The sequence below is a fragment of the Thalassophryne amazonica genome, chromosome 12 (assembly GCF_902500255.1).
Source record: "Thalassophryne amazonica chromosome 12, fThaAma1.1, whole genome shotgun sequence".
Lineage (NCBI taxonomy): Eukaryota > Metazoa > Chordata > Actinopteri > Batrachoidiformes > Batrachoididae > Thalassophryne > Thalassophryne amazonica.
This window is the reverse complement of record NC_047114.1, coordinates 4,201,598-4,221,112: the sequence shown is the minus strand read 5'-3', so window position 1 is coordinate 4,221,112 and position 19,515 is coordinate 4,201,598. Positions and strand designations below refer to the sequence as shown.

Here is a 19,515-nt window from a genome sequence, read left to right as displayed (position 1 = left end):
TGTTTTCTCAGATACGTCAGTTGTTGTTTTTGAGATCAGATACTTTACAGAATTTTGCTTCAGATAAAGATTTTGTGTTTCCTTCATCATGGTGTTCTGTAGAACACCATGTACAAGAATTTGCAATGGACCTTCTTAATAAAATAACTGATTTTTGCAAAGCCTACTGGCAGAAGCTTTTATTACGGCTGCTGTTCATGAACTTGAACAGTTAAAACCAAACATGTATAATCGTTACAGGTGGTTCTACTGCTTAATTTGTGAATTTATACAAATGGAGTGCTACCGTCATAGAATTTTGTCTGAACAGCTCACAATATGTAGCTGTTAATTTAGTAGTTGTTACAAAGGATGGATGCTGATTGATGTTTAACCAACTGACAGAAACGCAGTTGTGTGTAACTTTACAAGTTTAGAGGCCTTAATTTATTTTTTTACTATTTCATTTGTACATAATATATATACATATATTATTTATTTTCTTTTGGCCACAGAATTTACATTGTGTTGAACTCTAGCTGTGATAAACTACTAGTGCTGGCAAGCAATTAAAAAAAGATCTAATTACAAGATGTGCAATTGATAAATTAATATTCAATTACGTGTGTGTGTGTACTCCCAACCACAAGGCACATGCAATGAAAAAAAAAACATGAGGCTCGCAGAAACGCAACGACAATGAATTCAGAAAAATTTCTCTTTTCTTAAAAACAATTACAGAAATATTTTATTGTGTATGTACTGCAAGGTGTATTTGAAGATTAACGTTGCAGTGTCTGATTAAAATCACTTTGAGCAGATGAAATCAGTTAAAAAGTGAAATCACCTGGTGGAGTCAATGGCTGCAAAGAAAACCTGCACCCTCTTGGCCCTTTCTGGAACAAGTTGTCCACCCCTGATGTACGACTTCAGTTGTTCAACAGTCCGGGGTCTCCGTTGTCGTATTTTGCGCTTCATAATGCTCCACACATTTTCAATGGGCGACTGGTCTGGACTGCAGGCAGGCCAGTCTAGTACCCGCACTCTTTTACTACGAAGCCACGCTGTTGTAACACGTGCAGAATATGGCTTGGCATTGTCTTGCTGAAATAAGCAGGGACGTCCCTGAAAAAGACATTGCTTGGATGGCAGCATGTGTTGCTCCAAAACCTGGATGTACCTTTCAGCATTGATGGTGCCATCACAGATGTGTAAGTTGTCCGTGCCATGGGCACTAACACACCCCCATACCATCACAGATGCTGGCTTTTGAACTTTGCGCTGGTAACAATCTGGATGGTGTTTTTCTTCTTTTGTCCAGAGGACACGACATCCATGATTTCCAAAAACAATTTGAAATGTGGACTCATCAGACCACAGGACACTTTTCCACTTTGCGTCTGTCCATTTGAAATGAGCTCGTGCCCAGAGAAGGCAGCGGTGTTTCTGGATGTTGTTGATGTATGGCTTTCACTTTGTATTGTAGAGTTTTAACTTGCACTTGTAGATGTAGCGAAGAACTGTGTTAACTGACAGTGGTTTTCTGAAGTGTTCCTGAGCCCACGCGGTAAGATCCTTTACACAATGATGATGGTTTTTAATGCAGTGCCGCCTGAGGCATCGACGGTCACAGGCATTCAGTGTTGGTTTTCAGTCTTGCCACTTATGTGTAGAAAGTTCACCAGATTCTCTGAATCTTCTAATTATATTATGGACTGTAGATGATGGAATCCCTGAATTCCTTGCAATTGAATATTAAGAAACATTGTTCTTAAACTGTTGGGCTATTTTTTTCACAAAGTGGTGATCCTCGCCCCATCTTTGCTTGTGGACATCTGAGTCATTTGGGGATACTCCTTTTATACCCAGTCATGACACAGTTAGTGTTCTTAGTTCCCAAACACTTATTGAGTGTTGTTGGAAGGAAAGGTGATGTAACACAGTGGTAAACATACCACTGTCCCAGCTTTTTTGAAAGATGTTGCAGGCATCCATTTCAAAATTAGCAAATATTTGCACAAAAACAATAAAGTCTATCAGTTTGAACATTAAATATTTTGTCTTTGTGGTGCATTCAACTGAATAGTGGTTGAAGAGGATTTGCAAATCATTGTATTCTGTTTTTATTTACATTTTACGTGACGTCCCAACTTCATTGGAATTTGGGTTATATACAGCTGTAAACCTGGGCCATTGAGAAAGAATGTGGAGGGTTTCAGTGGGTGGGCTTTTCAATTAGACTATCTGAGGGGGTGTGGTATTTCTGTTACACATGTCTCACAGGTCTTCAATAAGCCACATCACTCATAAATTCTGATTAAATCAGGAGAATTGCTGTGAAAACACTCATACAATTGCAGGACTTGAATGTTGAACAATAAATATCAATTGCATGAAACTATAAAAGGCAAAAAGCGATTTTGCACAATATGATCCCTTTTAAGTATCTTATTGGATCCAAGACCATTTCATTTCAAATATGGTCTTTGAACATTTAAATCTGGACAAAAAAACAGCAAGATTAATGCATTTTCACACTGTCTTAAACCTGTAAGAGCTCCGTTTAATTAACCAGCCTTAAAGCCGAACTAGCGTTTTAGCGCTCAACATCTGCTAGAGTTTACACACAAACTGCCCACATTTGAGACGTATCCATTGACCGTTAAAGTGAGTTACTGTAACTAGTGTTAGTATTGGCGGCTCAAACAGCAGCTCTGTAACTTGGTAATTTTTGTAATTGGGTTTCAGATGCAGAGGTTTTGAGTTTGTTCAGGTTTTGTGCCATTGCATGTTAAATTACTTCAGTTTCCGCCAGTGTTGAAGTCAAGGTCGCCTTCCCTGAGACCAGGGTCGAGTCAGAGTTCTGGGTCTCAGTCTTGGCCTTGGATACCCAGGACTCGGCCTTGAACTTGGGCCTTTGTATACAGAGTCCTGGGTCGCCAAGACCGAGACCCAGGACTTGTACAAACTCTGTCATAGTTGCCTGGCCTGTTCCCATAGACTCGTGCGGACTTACAAGCCACAGCCAACTCTGAGGCAGCTTTATCTAATCTTTGGTGTACTTTCATGACACAGTGTGTTTGGATCACAGTGGTTAATACACCCAGGCAAAGAATATAATACGAGGTCCGTTAGAAAAGTATCCGACCTTTTTATTTTTTGCAAAAACCTGATGGATTTGAATCATGTCTGCTTGCATGAGCCAACCTTGAACCATCGTGTGCATACGTGAACTTTTTCACGCCTGTTGATTGCATCATTTGCTTGTAAGCAGCCTTTGTGTGAGGATGGGTGTTGTGCTCTCGGCGGATTTTCATTGCAAGGAAAATGGCGGAACAACTGGAGCAGCGCTACTGCATCAAATTTTGCCAGAAACTGGGCGACAGCCAGGTGGAAACCATTCGGAATATTCAGACGGCTTTCGGTGACGATGCTATGGGCATCACACAGATTAAGGAGTGCTACAACCGGTTTAAAGACGTCTGCACAACGGTGGAGAGTGAGCCGCGCTCCAGGCGGCCATCAACATGCCGAAATGACCAGATCATTTCCAAAGTGAACGCTCTGGTGATGTGGGACCGTCGTGTGACTATCCGAAAATTGTGGAAGAGGTGGACATCAGCACGTTTTCGGCACATTCCACTGTGACAGAAGATTTGGCCATGAAAAGGGTTGCAGCGAAATTCATGCTGAAGCTGATGCCGCAGCAAAAGCACCTTCATGTTGAAGTCTCGTAGGACATGCTGTGACATGTCCACCTCTTCCACAATTTCTCGGATAGTCACACGACTGAAAAGTCACCGAAAGCCATCTGAATCTTCCGAATGGTTTCCACCTGGCTGTCGCCCAGTTTCTGGCAGAATTTGATGCGGCGCTGCTCCAGTCTTTCCGTCTTTTTCCTTGCAATGAAAATCCGCCGAGAGCACAACACGTCCTCACACAAAGGCTGCTTACAAGCAAATGATGCAATTGACAGGCATGAAAAAGTTCACGCATGCGCAAGAAGGTTCAAGGTTTGCTCATGCAAGCACACGTGATTCAAATCCATCAGGTTTTTGAAAAAAATAAAAAGGTCCGATACTTTTCTAACAGACCTCATAATGCTTGGGTAGTGACAAGGTTGTTTTGGAAGATATTTACATTAGTACTTGTAGACGTAGCATAACGTGTGTGTAGCACTGTGGTGACTACAAAACATGCACTCGTTGACCATCACGTGTGTAACATTTTTTGTTCAGTAGGACGTAAACGGTGCAAAAATAGGTAAAAATGAGCAGCCTCGAACCAGCGTGGGCTTCTTCAAGGCTGGATGATGCCGAGGCCAAGACATCAAAAATGCCTTGAGACCTCTCACGCTGGTTTCCTCTACATGACTCAGGTCATCCTCTCATCCTGGTGAAATTTCTGTCTTACCCCAGAATGTACTCGTACCCGTCCCGTGTCCCGGCTCCCCCACCCCCACTGTCACGGGCCGTCATCCCCTCGAAGCGGCCGCGGGTCACCCTCAGCGGTGGAGGAAGCAGCCGTCGCACCAAGAGCAGCTTCTCCTCTTCCAAGAGCAGTCAGAGGAGTTCATCCAGAACGAGTCAGGGTGCACGTTGATCAAAAACAGAATCTTGTCCGTGTTGACTCGCGTTGCTCAGCCAGTTTCTTCCTGCTGTTTCTCTGCAGTGAAAATGGATGAGCTACAGACCATAAAAAGAGAGCTGAGCCAGATTAAAAGCAAGGTGGACGACCTGCTGGAGAGTCTGGAGCATATGGAGAAGGACCACATCAAGAAGTCAGGTAGGTGAGGAGGAGATGGTGACATACTGCCACCTGCTGGCTGATCTTTAGCACAAAACTTTTCATTCATTGCATTTTGTAGAAATGAAAGAGTGAACCTAAATTCAACAAACACCGCTGCTTTGAAATCCGGCAGACACTAAGAGCATGAAGCCGGAGCCCGGAGAACTGTCTTCTCCTCCACACCAGAGCCAAAAAGACGAGGGATTAAAGAGAGAGCGAGACAGTCAGGATGGGAATGACTCTGAGGAGGAGGACGAGGAGGAAGGATACCTGCTAGAAGAAGAGGTGAGATGAACGCGTTTCCTCAAACTGGGGCTGTTGTGAAGAGCCCTCAAAATGGCCACATTTCCACCCACAGTAATCTATACCCATCATCCTCTGAGCCCCAAGTCTGTGTGTATTAGATTAGTTAATGTCCGGCGAAAAACTCGAAAACCACACAGTTTGTCATTTTTTCAAAGGCAGCATGTAAAATTACCTTAAGACAGAGGTTCCAAACTGATTCCAGAAAGGGCCAAGATGGTGCAGGCTTTCTTTATCATACATAACCATTTACATATCAAATTTGACTTGTCACATGATATTGTACATATCAAATGTCACAAATTCTACATATCACATGAAATCCAACAAATTCATTCTAGTCGGATGCAGTACCCCACTGCACTGAGGAAGTCAGCCGTAGACCTACACTCAGCTGCCAAGTCCTGGCAGAGGGTCTGCAGGCGCGTCTGAAACTCAACATAGGATCGTTCTCGTTTCAGATGGGGACCCCAAACCAAAAAATATTTAAAGCATTTTACTTCAGTCAGTTAAATCCAGTCCAGTAACTCAAAGGGATGATGCTTAATCAAAAATCTGGAAGTTGTATGACTTGCTGACTTGTTCGCCTCGTTGAATGGTATGTTCCAGCTTTCACCAAAATTAAATATTTGTTTCACTGAAAGAATGGAACAAATTATCATTATTTGTTTTATATAACGGCTAAAATAGATCCTTGTCATTTGATATTTTATTAATTCATAAACAACAGAAAAGGGACTTGCATTTGTGTTCCACTACTATTAGACTACAAATTACTACAAATTATGTTTTTATTATAAGTATTAATCCATAGTTTCAAGAAAATATTAATACATGGCCCAAAGTGATAACTCTTGTACTGTATTCCAGCAATTTGTGCATCTTTTGCTGGGGTTCGGATAATTATATTAAGTCAGTAGGCTGCACAATGTCAAGACTGTCAGAAATAGTTCAAGTGTCTTGATATATTAGAGAAATAAATCAATAAAATCAGGAAAGATTAATGATACAGGATACTTTATTCGTAACAAATGGTTTCAGAATGGACAAAATATTTTAGACACATTCCTTGTGGGTCTTATTCAAAATTAACAGCCAGTAATTTTCCACGTGCATAATATGTATATTATGAAGTGAGTGGATATTTTTTATTACCTTGCCTTAGCAGAAATATTTACAATGTTAACATACCGAGGACTTAAACCTGTATTTCGGAGTGGACACTTTTGGACGGAATGATGTTCACATGCTTCTCAATACCAAGTTTCAGAAGATAGTTCAGATATATTTTGCCCTAAGGTGACAAACATAGATGCACTTTATTAAAAGTGTATGTGATTCACAAAGATGTATTTCTTGTTAGAGCAACAGATGGAAAAGTCGGAGTGGACATTTTGGACGGAAACTTACTCATGCCAATTCAATTCTACCCTGTGTGGAAAAAATCCTGGATATAGCCACTATGGCATCATTTAGTAAAAGTACATATTCTAATGTATTTTACCAGTGAATATTTTTGTGGTGAATATTCTTGGAAATTATTCAACTTGGAAAACTGAATTTTTCAAATGGGAAAGTCATTTCTGTCCAAAATTCAACTGTTTGATATATTTTCAAGATAAACAAATAGTTTTTGTTTATTTTTTTTATTTACAGGTACTTCATTCTATCATGTACTTATCCATAAATGACATTTTACCTAATATGTTTAGATACTGGAAATATAAGGCCAATTTCGGTGCAACCCCAGCGCTCTACGATACCGTGAAAATGCCCTTAACACAATATTTATACGTGATCTTTTGAATAATATCTTCTATAGCCTCAGCCCCACTGAATAATAAAACAGGAATAATGAGCCAAGCATGGGTGTGTCAGCGGTTATTCGCAGAATGATCCACATTATAAGCTATCACATATCCGCAACTAAGGCACCTCCATGTGCTTCTCTGAACCTCACATGTGCCAGGTATCAGCCTCTGGTGAGCCTCGACCGACCTGTCATTTGAGGCTCATTATTCATCCTTCATTATTTGGTGGGACCAGGGCTTATCTTTTTTTAAAAAATGTCAGCTTTTTTTCATTAAGGGTGTGAGCTTTCGTCTTTTTCTCATTAAGAATGTGAGCTTTTGTCATGGAATCAGGTGGTTGCAAAGATATCCAGCACCCTTTTGGCCCTTCTGGAATCAGTTTCAGACCTTTGCCTTAAGATGTGCAGTCAGATTTTTCTAAGCAAATTGTAACTCTAAGATTGTGGTTTTTTGATTGTGGGTTTTTTTTTTTTTTTTTTTTTTTTTTTTTTTTGAGCACATTATAAACACGCTGTTGATCCCAATGGAGGCGCTTGCATTAAGCTATCATTAGCTCATTAGCATCATGTTACGTGACACCTGTTAGGATTGCTTTAGGTGACGCTGGCGAGTTTTTGAAACACGTGAAGGATTAGCTCCATTGTGAATGCCTGTTTTGAGGCACTCCCTTCGCTCTGGTTCTGTTCCCACAGGTATTTATTTTTTTAAGGCATATTGTAAATTCCGTTGCTCACACTGGAGGCACTTGGCTCATGCTGACGTTTGGTGCAGTATCGGTGTCTCAATGTCACATCTATCACCAAGCCAGTTACACAACATATTATATAAAGAGTGTGGAAACGCTGCTGCAAAACAATGACGCCATTTACTGATTATGAACTGCAACTGGGTTAAACGTAGTAGTTTTAGTACTTTGCCAATAATTGCTCAAAGAAAAGCCAAATGATTCAACAGATCATAAGTAGTTGTCCTTTATTAACTCATATTTCCTAAATACTATTTTCTAGATTTTATGTAGTCTAATAAATGTACTAAAATAATAGTTCATATATTTAAAGTATGTTCATTTTTGGGCAGAGTTTGATGCAAAGAAAGCAGATTATACGTGAAAATGTATCCCAGTGAAAACGTGATAGCTGACCATATGAGCTGCAGTCCTTCAGACAAGAAGGTGCGCCAACACGTGTTAGAAAAGGAGTCTGCCACTTATTTATTCTGTGGAAACCAAAAGCCCGGCAGGTTGAGTTTTATGAGAAGTCTAATTGAGAGTTTGAATGTTCGAATATCTTTTTTTAACTGCAGCTGAGATTTGCTCAAAGCAAGTTGGAGGACTTGTTTAACAAGTTCTCACAGTTACTGTCAGTATCTGCCTGATCAGTTTGCACGGTGCCAAATCACCTCATTTCAACTCAACTCGGAGAACTGTACACAAGCAAGGTGAGCAAACACAAAGTAGACTGATAAGAAACAACTCTGTTTGCTCATCGGAAGAAACTCTTGCAGATTAGAGTCAGTGGGGTGACCATCTGTATTGGTCGTCTTAACAAAACACAAGATAGATGGATGGATAGATAGATAGCTTTTATTATCATTGTCATTACAACAATGAGATGTCCGCACTCACATTCCACATACAAACAGTAATTGATCTACAATTATTGTTTACCGTAATAATGGCACACATCAGAATTAGGACAACACATATACATTTGACATTGTTTATGTGCACTAAACTTGAACAGTCCGTTTCCCAATTGAGGCGATGTGAGTGTGTTTGTAGCCACTGCAACTGTCAAGTCGCGCCGCCAGGCCAGCTTGAGAGGATGAGGCCTGCTGCAGGGAGGGACTTTTAATTTAACACTTTTTACAGTTCCACTCACTCAGCCAAATCCCATTTATGAATTAAGAATATTCCTAATTTTGAATTAAGAATATTCACCGGCATCTGAAACCTTCATCTTCAACTGCAAGGCACGCATCAGCTCCAAGGTGACATCCAGTTTGCGTCTGAGTTCAAGAGTCAACACAGTCTGAGAATGTACTGCCTTGCTGACCTCGTTAATCATGACAAACAAGCGAGGGCCCGTGGTTCTTGATACCGCCGTCTTGCCAATTTTCCGGTAGAATAGGGCAGCACATAAGCCAAAAAGTACCAGCCCTGCTACCATAAGACCAAAAATGAGTAGGTCCTCGACGTCCTCCACAGAGAAAGGCGCCAAGCATGCCACACGCCAGGAACTCCAGGAGTCGAGGACATAGCCCGCAGGATACGTTCCATCTGGGCAGGTAGGATCCCCCAGTCCTGACCTTCTTGTAGAAAAAATGGTGTCAGTAGCGTTCAGAGACCAGCTGATCTATTCCATGGCTAATCAAGAAGCACAAAACAGGACTGTAAGAACACACAGTCTCACAGTGGAGAAATTCACATGTTACTTCAGCTCTTAAAAAAAAAAGTCATAATGACCACATATAGTCCAGTATTCAACCAGGAGCTAAAGATTAGAGGCTAACTGAAGTAGACTACTGATTTCAGATCAATCATTGAAATGCCATGACGCAGCTCTACCCTCCCTGCAAAATCCTCCCATGTCCCGCATAGCAAGATTTCAAATTCAAAAGCTCTGATATAGACTGCACTCATCTCAATGGAGGAACGATTCCAGTCGGACATGATACAGGACGGGTTCATGCCACCCTAAGCGCAATCCCTCTATTCATTCATTGCCAACTCTTATTAGCTTATTAGCTTGCCCTTTGTAGAGCCATAACTTCCAGTCTGTTACCAGTATTTGAAGGTTATGAATTGAACAGCAGGCATGTATCCGCCAGCAAATAATCGTAACCACATAAAGGAAACCACATAAACATTAAAGGCCCTGTCACACCTTGACAATTTGAGGAGGTGATAGTCTAGTGGTTAAGCATTGGGCTTCAGACCAGAAGATCCTCTTTTCAAATCCCATTCTGACCAGAAAATTACTAAGGGCCCTTGGGCAAGGTCCTTAATCCCCAAGTTGTCCCAGTGTGTAGTGGGCAGCTTGCATGGCAGCACCCTGACATCTGGGTGTGAGTGTGTTTGTGTGAATGGGTGAATGTGAGGCATAATTGTAAAGCGCTTTGAGCATCTGATACAGATGGAAAAGCGCTATATAAATGCAGTCCATTTACCATTTAGCCAGTGTATGCCAATCGTATTAAAACATGCTGGCAGAAGTCTAATAAATTAAGGGTAAATTTTATATATATATATATATATATATATATATAAGAGCACATTGAAACACAATGAAGCTCGCTGGTGTACGTCCTGATTAGCTGAGCTCCTCAAAAAAACTTTGGGGCATGCTGAAAATTTTCAACGCGTGCCAAACGTGTGACTCATACGTCCTGCACATGTGGGACATAAGTTGTAGGTAACTTATGTGATTGTTGACACACATTTCTTGTAATTTACTCATAAGTCTAATCCGTCCATTAATGCTGGCCACTGATTGGCTGGAAGCTGCGGTCCGTATGCAGAACGACTGTTTCATTCACACACGGAGTACAACCGCAATTCCAATAAAGTTGGGACGTTGTGTAAAATGTAAATAAAAACAGAATACAAGGATTTTCAAATCCTCTTCAACCTATATTCAATTGAATACACCACAAAGACAAGATATTTAATGTTCAAACTGATAAACTTTATTGTTTTTGTGCAAATATTTGCTCATTTTGAAATGGATGCCTGCAACATGCTTCAAAAAAGCTGGGACAGTGGTATGTTTACCACTGTGTTACATCACCTTTCCTTCTAGCAACACTCAGTAAGCATTTGGGAACTGAGGACACTCGTGATTGGGTATAAAAGGCACATCCCCAAAAGGCTCAGCCGTTCACAAGCAAAGATGGGGCAAGGATCACCACTTTGTGAACAACTGCGTGAAAAAAATAGTCCCAACAGTTTAAGAACAATGTTTCTCAATGTTCAATGGCAAGGAATTTAGGGATTCCATCATCTACAGTCCATAATATAATCAGAAGATTCAGAGAATCTGGAGAACTTTCTACACATAAGCGGCAAGGCCGAAAACCAACATTGAATGCCTGTGACCTTTCATCCCTCAAAACCGACATCATTGTGTAAAGGATCTTGCTGTGTGGGCTCAGGAACACTTCAAAAAAACATTGTCAGTTAACACAGTTTGTCGCTACATCTACAAGTGCAAGTTAAAACTCTACCATGCAAAGTGAAAGCCATACATCAACAACATCCAGAAACACTGCCACCTTCTCTGGGCCCCAGCTCATTTGAAATGGACAGACGCAAAGTGGAATAGTGTGCTGTGGTCTGATGAGTCCACATTTCAGATTTTTTTTGGAAATCATGGACGTCGTGTCCTCTGGACAAAAGAAAAAAAGACTATCCAGATTGTTACCAGTACAAAGTTCAAACCCCAGCATCTGTGATGGTATAGGGGTGTTTAGTGCCCATGGCATGGACAACCTACACATCTGTGATGGTATGGGGGTGTGTTAGTGCCCATGGCATGGACAACGTACACATCTGTGATGGCACCATCAACGCTGAAAGGTACATCCAGGTTTTGGAGCAACACATGCTGCCATCCAAGTAACGTCTTTTTCAGGGACGTCCCTGCTTATTTCAGCAAGACAATGCCAAGCCACATTTTGCACGTGTTACAACAGCGTGGCTTCGTAGTAAAAGAGTCAGGTACTAGACTGGCCTGCCTGCAGTCCAGACCTGTCACCCATTGAAAATGTGTGGAGCATTATGAAGCGCAAAATACGACAACGGAGACCCCGGACTGTTGAAGAACTGAAGCCATACATCAGGCAGGAATGTGAAAGAATTCCACCTACAGAGCTTCAACAATTAGTGTCCTCAGTTCCCAAAGGCTTATTGAGTGTTGTTAGAAGGAAAGGTGATGTAGCACAGTGGTAAACATACCACTGTCCCAGCTTTTTTGAAACGTGTTGCAGGCATCCATTTCAAAATGAGCAAATATTTGCACAAAAACAATAAAGTTTATCAGTTTGAACATTAAATAGCTTGTCTTTGTGGTGTATTCAATTGAATATAGGTTGAAGAGGATTTGCAAATCATTGTATTCTGTTTTTATTTACATTTTACACAACATCCCAACTTCATTGGAATTGGGGTTGTAAATCTGACCTGTTCATTTCAGTCCAATTCACCGTCACAGACTGACATGAATCCACATAAACCTCCAGATTTTTAAAATGACATCTGGAAATACTTTAATTCGTGGCTGGAAATGTAGTGTTTTAAAGCAAGTCCCTCAGTGGTTTTTCTGCTCCGGGTGTGTTTCTCATGCCAGTGTTGCGCTGTGATCACACAGAAGCGCTGTGATGAAACTTTTAAAAAGCTGTTGATGTAGTGTGACCATCAGACGACCTGATCGATCGATCAGGGTGATCACGCCTGACTAATGCGCTGTAACTCTTTAAACCGCCGCCGCTGTCTGTGTGTTCATCAGACGAACTGCTCAGTGAGGTGTGGTCACGCCTGATTAATGCGCTGTTCAGACATTTAAAGCGTCGACGCTGTCGGTGATCACCACACCAACAGATCAAACAGCACTTCAGTCAGATCACACTTGATCACGGTTGACTGGCGCTTTAAAAGTTTAAATCATCACAGCGATTCATTATTCAGGTCTGATCAGCGGACCTGAAAGCAGCCGCTCGACACTTTAATAGTTTAAAGAGTCACAGCACTCCACTCATTCACGGCAGTGTTTACCTCAGCCAGTCCACTCATCAGCATTCTGTACACAATGGTACTGACCCAAACCACTGGGTGGAAACGGGGCTGCCGGCATATGCTGGATAATTGTCAAGGTGTGACAGGGCCATTACATTCAGCTAGCTTGGATTCCCACCATCTCGTGTGGATGTTCAGTCGAGGCACCAGATCCCCACTAGACAGGTTTGTGGACAAAGCACAACAGAAATTGTCAGAATGACTAATCTCACCTTAACATCAGTGTTGGCGTCCATTGACTTACGTCCATCAACACTTTGCTTACAAATGTCTTACATCTTGAGGTATTTGGCCAAATAAATACTTTGTGAGTATCCAAAGGATTACACCCACCTTGGCCAGAAACATTCAAATTTAGTTCAAGATCAGTTTTGACCCCTTGGCCTTGGGTATTTTTTAACATCTTGTCCTCCATACCTCTTTCCATCTGTGTTTTTGCCTTCATGTAATGATGTAAACACATTATATTAGGGGTCACCACCCCTGCTCCCGGAGATCACCGACTCTGCAGGTTTGACATGTCTACCTGCTGAAACTGCAGCTGAGTAGTCATGTTTCCAATGTTTTCCTTGCTGTTGACTGGATCAGCATACCTGACTTGGCTAACTGGCAGTAGGTGGAGCAGGCAGAGTTATTAAGAAAATGCAGGGCACATGACAAAGAGCGTTCATCGTTTTAATGTCAGTGATGCATCATAGCATGGAATAATGATGATAATTTTAATAACTAAAATGTTTAAATCAGTATTACTCTGGGCCTAAATTTTACTGTAGTTCTGAACTAAGTTTTATTGATGAGTCATCTTCTATATACATAAAGGGCTAATTTTGTCTCTGTCACTTGACTGTCCTGTACAACCCAGTTTGCCTTCCTGTCTGAATACATTCAACCAAAGAAGTTATTTGATTCAACATAACATTATATTCATTCATTCATTCATATTGAATCTGTAAAATATAATTACCTTTGGTGTACAACCCAGTACAGTTTGAAGATTTTCTGTTTGAAAACTTTGTATTTTCACCATTTATGACAAGACAGGAAAAGCTGGAAAGATACATAAAGGTTAAAGGTAAGACATCTTTTACTTCCTAAAGACACAATTAAGGGCAACCAATAATTTAATGCCTTAATCTATTCCCTTTATCTATTTATCTATTATAGAATTCAGCTTTAACCATTACTGCTAGATATAATCTATAGATCTATTACAGAATTCTGCTTTAATCATTATTGCTAGAAATCTTACACAAAAAGAACTTTCACTTTAATTCTTTATGGTTACTGGGCAACCAATATTTTAATGCTTTAATCTCTTCTCTTTATCCATTTATCTTTTATGGTTACTGGGCAACCAATACTTTAATGCTTTAATCTCTTCTCTTTATCCATTTATCTTTTATGGTTACTGGGTAACCTGACACTCTGGATGACCAGGTCAAGCTGCCCTTTGATCACACCGTTCATGACATATGTGAGTTGGTGGCCAAAGTCTTTACAAACCTCTACCCTAACTACCAGAACCACAACTGGCTGAGCGAGCGTGCTATCCTTGCTCCAAAGAACTTGGCAGTGGATGACATCAATGCTAAGCTTCTGGCCCAGCTTCCAGGACAGGCCTCCAGCTACATGTCAATTGACACAGTGCCCAATCCAGATGAGGCGGTTAACTACCCAGTTGAATTCCTTAACAGCCTGGTACCAGCAGGCCTCCCACCACAGAGCTTGGTGCTCAGAGTTGGTGCCCCAGTCCTCCTACGGAATCTCGACCCACCCAAGCTCTGCAATGGAATGTGACTTACAATTAAGAAGTTGATGCCAAGAGTCCTGGAGGCCACAGTAATGACAGGCAAGGCCAAGGGAGAAGATGTCTTTATACCAAGGATTCCACTTATCCCATCAGACATGCCATTTGAGTTCAGGTGTCTGCAGTTCCCAGTCAAACCCAGCTTTACAATGTACATCAACAAGGCTCAGGGACAGTCCCTTCAGGTGATTGGACTGAGTCTGGCAGAGCCTGTGTTCTCCCACGGCCAGTTGTACAGTAGTGTTCTGAATAATAGTAGTGCTATGTGACTAAAAAGATTAATCTGGGTTTTGAGTATATTTCTTATTGTTACATGGGAAACAAGGTACCAGTAGATTCTCCTAAATCCAACAATACCAAGCATTCATGATATGCACACTCTTAAGGCTATGAAATTGGGCTATTAGTAAAAAAAAAGTAGAAAAGAGGGTGTTCACAATAATAGTAGCATCTGCTGTTGACGCTACAAACTCACAACTATTATGTTCAAACTGCTTTTTTAGCAATCCTGTGAATCACTAAACTAGTATTTAGTTGTATAACCACAGTTTTTCATGATTTCTTCAAATCTGCAAGGCATTCATTTTGTTGGTTTGGAACCAAGATTTTGCTGGTTTACTAGTGTGCTTGGGTCATTGTCTTGTTGAAACCTATTTCATGGGCATGTCCTCTTCAGCATAAGGCAACATGACCTCTTAAAGTATTTTGACATATCCAAACTGATCCATGATACCTGGTATGTGATATATAGGCCCAACACCATAGTAGGAGAAACATGCCCATATCATGATGCTTGCACCACCATGCTTCACTGTCTTCACTGTGAACTGTGGCTTGAATTCAGAGTTTTGGGGTCGTCTCACAAATTGCCTGCAGCCCTTGGACCCAAAAAGAACAATTTTATTCTCATCAGTCCACAAAATATTCCTCCATTTCTCTTTCGGCCAGTTGATGTGTTCTTTGGCAAATTGTAACCTCTTCTGCACGTCTTTTATTTAACAGAGGGACTTTGCGGGGGATTCTTGCAAATAAATTAGTTTCACACAGGTGTCTTCTAACTGTCACAGCACTTACAGGTAACTCCAGACTGTCTTTGATCATCCTGGAGCTGATCAATGGGTGAGCCTTTGCCATTCTGATTATTCTTCTATCCATTTTGATGGTTGTTTTCCATTTTCTTCCACACGTCTCTGGTTTTTTGTCCATTTTAAAGCATTGGAGATCATTGTAGATGAACAGCCTATAATTTTTTGCACCTGCATATACGTTTTCCCCTCTCCAGTCAACTTATTAATCAAACTACGCTGTTCTTCTGAACAATGTCTTGAACGTCCCATTTTCCTCAGGCTTTCAAAGAGAAAAGCATGTTCAACAGGTGCTGGCTTCATCCTTAAATAGGGGACACCTGATTCACACCTGTTTGTTCCACAAAATTTACAAACTCACTGACTGAATGCCACACTACTATTATTGTGAACACCCCCTTTTCTACTTTTTTTTTACTTATAACCCAATTTCATAGCCTTAAGAGTGTGCATATCATGAATGCTTGGTCTTGTTGGATTTGTGAGAATCTACTGAATCTACTGGTACCTTGTTTCCCATGTAACAATAAGAAATATACTCAAAACCTGGATTAATCTTTTAGTCACATAGCACTAGTATTATTCTGAACACTACCCTGGCTTACCAACCCTGGCTGCTCCAGGGTTGGTAACCCAGAACAGCTGTACATCCACTCGCCAGGTGGCATGACAAGGAGCATTGTCTATCAAGCGGCTCTTCAAAACTAATGGTCAGAAAACACTAAGTGAATTTCATGAAGAAATATTTCTCCATTCTAATATTTACATTTGCTGTTTAAAGCCATTTTATGTTTGTGAAATTGCAATTAAAAACAGTGAAATACACCACTACCTCAATTCATTGATATTTACATTTACTGTTACCTACCTTTTGTGTGTAATTTTGTTATAAATTTGATTGCAAGACAAAGTCTGCATGAAGGACTTCAAATGTGTTTGTCTTTTAACCAAGTATTTCCACTGCTGGACAAACTTTAGCCCATTAAATATTACATTTGTAAGACATCAGTATTATAAAAACAAATGTTGGGCAATTGTTTTGATTAAAATCATTTTAATAAACTTTTCTGCATAATTTCTTTTAAAACTTTTCTGCATAACTAAAGTGGGATGTGAAGCAATATCTTTTTTATGTACATAAATGTAATCACTAAGCTTGGCATTATTGGGTCTGTTTGGAGTTGTAGTTTTAAATTCAGGTCAATGATGATGAATTTAAAAAAATGATTATGGCTCTTGTGTTTAATAATCTTATCAAACAAACATGTTGGTTGTGATATCAATTTTGATTAAAGGCAAAGAAAAGGTGAAAATGTGCAAAAGAAAATACAAATACACTCATTAAGCAGTACAACTAAATTGAGGTGGATTGGAGTGAGAAAATAGTCATCACAAAAACCTCCAGAATGTATCCCTGGACATCAAAACCCCAAAATTTTCTGAGGGCCTTAACCAGCCCCCAGACCCCTGCTGACTAAAGGTCCACTTTCACCAAAAAAAAAAAAAAAAAAAAAAAAAAATTCAAATCCTGCCTCCAGGCCTGAGATTTTAATTTGTGTTGAATAAATTAAAATTGTAGAAAAGCTGTCCCCTTAATGTGTTTATCCTGAAGTATTTACGTACTGTATTTAGTCTTTCATGAAGGGGGTGTTTATAGATGGTTTGCGTGCTCGACTGTGTGCCGTACACAGCCTTATATTACATACAGACATGCGCACTGCATGCAAGAGAAGCAGTGTAACATGAAACAATTGTTTTTGTGCTTGCAGTAACTACTTCACCATTACAAAAAATGACACCGTGCAAATATTTTTACTCTGCAGCATTCAAGCTAAAAAATTGTGAAAGAAGCAGAAACTCATCTGGGAGTGGTGTAGGAACAAGGATAACCTAACAGCAGTGCTGCTGCCTGGGGGGGGGGGGGGGGGGGGGGGGGGGGGGCAGGTCTGTGGGTTGACTATGACTGTTCTCACCATCCTTCAACTTATCTGAGATTTTTCTTGGCCTGCCACTTCGGGCCTTAACTAGCACTGTGCCTGTGGTCTTCTGTTTCCTCACTATGTTCCTCACAGTGAAAACTGACATCTGAAATCTCTGAGATAGCTTTTTGTATCCTTCCCCTAAATTATGATGTTGAACAATCTTTGTTTTCAGGTCATTTCAGAGTTGTTTAGGGGCTCCCATGTTGCCACTCATTATAAGAGATGCAAAGAGGGGAAACATTTGCAAATGGCCACCTTAAATACCCTTTCTCATGATTGGATTCACCTGTGTAACGAGGTCAAGGGTTAATGAGCTTACCAAACTAATTTTGTGTTCTAATTAGTGCTAAATGTATTCAAATCAATAAAATGACAAGGGTGCCCAAATTTATGCACCTCACCAATTTTGTTTAGTTATTGCACACTTTCTGTAAATCCTATAAACTTCATTTCACTCCTCAAATATCAGTGTGTTCAGTGATATATTTAACTGAAATTTTTGATACAGACAACCAGTGATTTATAAAGGAAAATCATGTAAATTATCAGGGGTGCCCAAACATTTACATACAACTGTATAATATGCTCAGCAGGAGAACAGTTTGCTGTTTTCTTAACTGTTTCCACTTTGTTTTACCTTAAATTCAAGGATGCAATCATAAAAGGGTTTCTGTTTAAAAAAAAAACAAAGGTAGATGGTGAACAGCTTATGATTTGGCTGTGAAAAAAAGATCATTTTATTTATTTATTTATTTTTGCTTGTATGGGTGGTGGCCACCTATGCCAATTCAACATGCAGCTTATCGATCCGATTCCTTATTGATTCCCTTATCGATACCTCTTGTGAATTTTCTGTGTACTAAAAGTAGGCTTTACAGGTTTTCTATGTCAACAATATTTTAAATTTGTCACTGGATCCTTGATCGCGACATAAATAAAAATAAATAAATCTGTAGTTTTTGTCAAAAGCATTTCCTTTCAGACATTTTGGCATGAATGTCTCTCTGTACCTCTGAGCTGCGCTCAGCCGGCTGCTGCACGTCAGCGCAAGATGTCTCATTTTGGGAGAAAAAAACATTTTGATTGCAGTTTGTTTGTATTACAATTGTATTACAATTTTTGGAAAGAGGTGTCATTTGATTTAAATGGCGTTTCGCTTTAAATTTATTAATTCCAACTGGACTCTATCGTTCTAACTTGACTCGGCAGAGAGCTGCGCAGCATTTGGAGCTGTGTGAACAGAATGGAGGAGTGACTCACGATTGACATATTCAGGGATGAAAGTGGTGAAAAACAAAAAAAGCTGAAATCCAAAATTACCCCCCAACACCACCCACACGAAAATGTTTGAATTCTAGAAGCTCTGAAATGCAATCTGGGACTATTCCAGACAATAAACTGCAGTGAGTGCAGCATCCATTTAGTGAGAAAAAAACCCCCAACTTTCCTTATTCAAATTCATTCCAGTAGTATTCTGCTCTTACTAGGATGCAGCAGTTTTCTAGTTTGGCAGATAGTTCTAGAGGAAATCACTGAAGAAATTAACACACTGAAAATATGGTTTGACAAAACAAATTGTCATTAAACTTAAATAAAACAGGGATGAAGTAGAGGTGTAAGAGTCACTAGGTATTCACAGGAAACAATTATTTCTATATGTATTTATTTTGATTGTTAGATGGTTTTATCTTTTGTGTTTTGTTTCATTAGGTTCTTTTTGTCTCTTTCTCTAAAATTGTATTGTAACATTATTAGTCTATTATTATTATTGACTATTATTGTCTATTATGTAGACTATTATTATTGTTGCTATTATTAATATATGAATAAAAATACATTTAAAACAATTACAGTTTGACTCTTTTACGACAACGAACGCTGAGCTATTAACTATACAGAAAACAAATCAACACAAACGTGCTGAGATGCGAACAGCTTAATGCTAACTTTAACATCGAAAACGCTATAG

General features: G+C 40.0%; 1 pseudogene; it reads left to right on the top strand.

Annotated features, from left to right (window-relative positions):
* Positions 1–19,515, top strand: part of LOC117521100 — a 51,769-nt pseudogene that overhangs the window by 25,378 nt on the left and 6,876 nt on the right.